We start from the raw sequence: 6,000 nt of genomic DNA, 5'->3' as shown, positions 1-6,000 counted from the left end.
TGCCCTGTAACACCTGATCTCACATCTGCAACCCCAGAACTGAGTGAGTTTCTGTCTGAGCCACCCTATCTGAGTATGCTGTTGCAGCAGCCCAGCAAACTCACACAACTGGCACCCTCATAAGAAGAGAAAACAGACACTGATGGGCACAGAAAGAAGAGAGGGAAGACAATATGAAGACATGAGGGGAAGCAGTTGTGGGAGCAGAGAGCTGCATCTGCAAGCCGAGGAATGCCTAGGAGTGCCGGAGACACCAGAGACAGGAGAAGACCAGGGGGATTTTACCCAGAGTGCAGGCCTGCAATTACCCAGAGTTTGGACTGCTGGCCTCCTGAACTCAGAAATCGTAAGTTTCTGTTGTTTTAAGCTACTCATTTGTGGTGCTGTGATATGGCAGCCCTAGTAACTATTGCAGATGTATTGCCTTGTTCTACAACAGAAGAGAAAAGCAGTAAAATAACTATGCCGTCACATAAAATTTCCCAATCAGAATGATTATAGCATTTTACTGCTTTACATATAAAATATGCATGCAAATTGCCAAAAAAAAATACTTAAAAGAAGGAGAACTACATTGATGTATAGACTGTGTGCCATGTATATGTTTTTTAATCAAAAGGTAATTTTTGGCCAGGCACAGTGGCTCACACCTGTAATCCCAGTATTTTGGGAGGCCAAGGCTGGTGGATCACCTGAGGTCAGGATTTCAAGACCACCCTGGCCAACATGGTGAAACCCGGTCTCTATTAAAAACACAAAAGTTAGCTGGGCATGGTGTTGGGCACCTGTAATCCCAGCCACTTGGGAGGCTGAGGCAAGAGAATTGCTTGAATCAGGGAGGTGGAGGTGGAGGTTGCCGTGAGCTGAGATTGCAGCACTGCACTCCAGCCTGGGCAACAGAGAGAGATCCATCTGAAAAAAAAAAAAAAAAAAAAAAAGGTAATTTTAAAATTAATTTTAAAATTAATTACATATTTAATTCTTTTCTACATATGATAATTTCCAGTGCATGAGGTAGCTCAACAAATACTAAAATGCACTATATAGAAGCAATTCCCAGATACTGTTGGCACAGCATCTCATATATTCTGAAATAAAGACTGCTTGGCCCATCACCCTGATGAGTAGCCAATCAGGTTGACTAATTCATAAGCCAAAACTTAGTTGCTACTGTCCACTGCTAGCTAATTTAAGTTGGACCTTTCCCCATCCACAGCTGAGATCATAACATGGGAGAAATAGAATTTTGAGGGACCCTGTGGAGGTGTAGGTTTGCCCAGGAAAAAGACTTGGTTTCATAGCAACCAGCAACCTACAGAATGGGAGAAAATTTTTGCAATCTACTCATCTGACAAAGGGCTAATATCCAGAACCTACAAAGAACTCAATCAAATTTACAAGAAAAAAACAAACAACTCCATCAAAAAGTGGGCAAAGGGTATGAACAGAAACTTCTCAAAAGAAGACATTCATACAGCCAACAGACACATGAAAAAATGCTCATCATCGCTGGCCATCAGAGAAATGCAAATCAAAACCACAATGAGATACCATCTCACACCAGTTAGAATGGCGATCATTAAAAAGTCAGGAAACAACAGGTGCTGGAGAGGATGTGGAGAAATAGGAACACTTTTACACTGTTGGTGGGATTGTAAACTAGTTCAACCATTATGGAAAACAGTATGGCGATTCCTCAAGGATCTAGAACTAGATGTACCATATGACCCAGCCATCCCATTACTGGGTATAGACCCAAAGGATTATAAATTATGCTGCTATAAAGACACATGCACACGTATGTTTATTGCAGCACTATTCACAATAGCAAAGACTTGGAATCAACCCAAATGTCCATCAGTGACAGATTGGATTAAGAAAATGTGGCACATATACACCATGGAATACTATGCAGCCATCAAAAAGGATGAGTTTGCGTCCTTTGTAGGGACATGGATGCAGCTGGAAACCATCATTCTCAGCAAACTATCACAAGAACAGAAAACCAAACACCGCATGTTCTCATTCATAGGTGGGAACTGAACAATAAGATCACTTGGACTCAGGAAGGGGAACATCACACACAGGGGCCTATCATGGGGAGGGGGGAGGGGGGAGGGATTGCATTGGGAGTTATACCTGATGTAAATGATGAGTTGATGGGTGCAGTACACCAACATGGCACAAGTATACATATGTAACAAACCTGTACATTATGCACATGTACCCTACAACTTAAAGTATAATAATAATAAATAAATTAAAAAACAAATAAACAAACAAAAAAAACAAACAGCCCCATCAAAAAGTGGGCAAAGGATATGAACAGACAGTTCTCAAAAGAAGACATTCATACAGCCAACAGACACATGAAAAAATGCTCATCATCACTGGCCATCAGAGAAATGCAAATCAAAACCACAATGAGATACCATCTCACACCAGTTAGAATGGCGATCATTAAAAAGTCAGGAAACAACAGGTGCTGGAGAGGATGTGGAGAAATAGGAACACTTTTACACTGTTGGTGGGATTGTAAACTAGTTCAACCATTATGGAAAACAGTATGGCGATTCCTCAAGGATCTAGAACTAGATGTACCATATGACCCAGCCATCCCATTACTGGGGATATACCCAAAGGATTATAAATCATGCTGCTATAAAGACACATGCACACGTATGTTTATTGCAGCACTATTCACAATAGCAAAGACTTGGAATCAACCCAAATGTCCATCAGTGACAGATTGGATTAAGAAAATGTGGCACATATACACCATGGAATACTATGCAGCCATCAAAAAGGATGAGTTTGTGTCCTTTGTAGGGACATGGATGCAGCTGGAAACCATCATTCTTAGCAAACTATCACAAGAACAGAAAACCAAACACCGCATGTTCTCACTCATAGGTGGGAACTGAACAATGAGATCACTTGGACTCGGGAAGGGGAACATCACACACCGGGGCCTATCATGGGGAGAGGGGAGGGGAGAGGGGGGAGGGATAGCATTGGGAGTTATACCTGATGTAAATGACGAGTTGATGGGTGCTGACGAGTTGATGGGTGCAGCACAGCAACATGGCGCAAGTATACATCTGTAACAAACCTGCACGTTATGCACATGTACCCTAGAACTTAAAGTATAATAATAATTTAAAAAAATAAAAAAATAAAAAAAATTAAAAAAAGAATATTTGCTAATAAATTTTTATAGGCACAGCCCTAACATCAAGCCATTTAAAAGTTTTTGCTATGGTGCAGTATCTTTTATGTTAGTTTATTTCATCCTATGAGTTTTATTTCAAACTTTAAGTTAATAGATTATTAAATCGTACTTTGAAACTCATTTCAAACTCATACCAGTGATAAAAACCCACAGCAGAGCAAATTACTGAAGAATAAACGGCAGCAATGAATTAACAGTTGGGGTGTTAGACTAATCTTTGGATAGCTTTTACTCCATTTTTGTTGATGCTCAGTTTTATGTTGATGCTTTGGGGTGATGAAAGTAATAGTTTGTTAATGGTAAAGTGCTTGTAACAAGCATCTTTTCATTTTCAGATACTATATTGTGTGTACTTTTAATTGTCAAATATGCATTAGCATCAGCATTTTTTTCCAGACCTCCTTTCCTCTTTTGGAAAAGAAACAACAGTAACACAAAAACAGCATAATAATCACTTCCTAATATCCCATTTACTTTTAACATGTAAAGGAACAATTTCATTTTTAAAGACAGATGGTACATCATTTGTTCTATATTATAAAATTCTTCCTGGACACATATTGTCATGGACTCAAGTATCAAATATTCCAGCCCCCATTTGCTTCCCAAGTATTTCATGCTGATTAATTCTTACACCTTAATGTAAATACAGGACATTAAAATGTAGAAATGGGTTCATTAAAAATGTATTATATGTACATACCTGAAATGTATTATATGTACGTAACTGAAAGAGTGTTGCAGAATCCAAACAATACCAGTGTCGAAATTTTCTGAATTGGTATTGAATTGCCTTTAGCGTTTTGGCATATGCTTTTGAATATCCTTAATGATTCTAGCTCTTTGCCCTCTGATGGTAGATTTAATGCTTCCAATTGTCCAAAGAACTATGGGAGCCAAGTTTAGTGCAAAAGGAGCATGAACTGGCTTTAACAGAAATAATGGCACTTATAAAATATTAAGCCCACTCTTTCTTTGTTAGTAAATTCATAGTCATTTACTTTTAAACAACTCAGTGTAGTGCTACTATTTCAAGTTAAAAGAAAACTTTTACAGAGGTATTTGTCAAGTTTGGCATGTAAATGTGACTTGGTGAAAAAGGGTAAATTTGAGATTAGTGGAGTAGATGCTTCTAACATGCTGGATAGCCAGCAGGATTATAATTTTCTGTAAAAATCCTATTCTAGAGCAAATGTTTATAAAAATCCTGAGGAAAAATCAAAATATAATGGGTAAATGGTGATTTACATTGAATCAGAAAGATTATCATTGACATCTCAGCCAAAACTATTTGCTATGTTATAAAATCTCCCTCATTTTAAAAATCATAATTTGATGTCATTTGAAAGAAAGACACATGTCAACCCTGTAGTGAGCTACCAATTTAATGTGTATATATACATATTTGTATATCATATACATTGTATACATTTATATATTACATTAATATTTGTTAATATACATATATTTTCAATAATGTATAAATATTGAATATATTATTGAAAATATATGTATATTAACAAATATTAATGTAATATATTGAATACATTACATTAATGTATTATTGATTATTGAAATTACTGAATAAAAATAATATATTATTTTCAATAATAAATTTCAATGCATAATACACTTAACTATTTTAATTAAAATAAATCAGAATTCTACTTGTACTATTTGCGACAATCTATTCTAAAGTATTTTTAAATATTAAAACTGAAGTTCGCAAAAATAGTCTTTGGCCTTTCACGTTCTTATTTTGAATAAAATAACTTTTTAGTCTAAATCAATAGATATTATTATATATACTTTAAGCAATTTTTCTCATTTTTTATTTCTCTTCTGAATCTTTTGCTATGAAGCAGGTTAAGTAGAAATTCACGAATTACATCATTAGAAATTTTGTTAGGAAGCAGATTAAGTACAAATTCATGAATTATGTAATTAGAAAATGTGTATTTGTTTTACATTAAGACAATAGTAATAAAAAACACTTATTTAATAAACAGATCTTTTTTCATGCAATTTCTCTAAAATTACTATAGCTATTATCTAACCACTTTAAAAATATGCATAAACCCAAAATTAAAAATTAAAAATTAGAGCTCTGAATGGCTATACAATATCATTGAAATTATATTTGGAGTCTCTGACTCCAATAAAATTGATTTTAGTAGATGTTAGCAGAATGGTACACTAATTTCAGCAGTGGTAGTTGTCACCATACAATTTTCTGTCTCAAGAAATCATGTAAAGACTTGGATAAATTACCTTCAATGTATACCCCAAAATACTCTGATTATCATTCACTCCCCTCCTTGAAAAGGAAAAAAAAGAAAATAAAAGAGAAAACCTCTATAGATTTAAACCTCAGAAAGGGAAACGGCAGAGTGATAAACTGTAATACTTCCTAAATACTGTGGTCTCCCATTTGCTTTCAATATATTTTAATTTCTTTTTAAAAATTGTGATAGAAACATATAAAAGTTTTGATTATATTTCTAAGAAGGAGAAAGGTTTGTATAAATTACAAATGAGCTGAGAAAAGAGAAAGATCAATTTCAAAGCAGCAGATGTGTAAATATTCCTTGCTTAAAACCAAATAAGGAACCACAGTTAATGATCAAAAATTCTTAAACACAAAAGGGTAATGTCAATGCTTTTATCTCCACAGTGAAGATACTGTATGTGTAGAATTAACATGGCAAAACTGAGAAAAAATACTAAGTCAGTTATTAGAGAGACTGCCCGTTGATGAATTTTATAGG

The sequence above is a fragment of the Macaca nemestrina genome, unplaced genomic scaffold, assembly GCF_043159975.1.
Source record: "Macaca nemestrina isolate mMacNem1 unplaced genomic scaffold, mMacNem.hap1 Scaffold_44, whole genome shotgun sequence".
Classification (NCBI taxonomy): domain Eukaryota; kingdom Metazoa; phylum Chordata; class Mammalia; order Primates; family Cercopithecidae; genus Macaca; species Macaca nemestrina.
Note: the sequence above shows the minus strand (reverse complement) of the source record.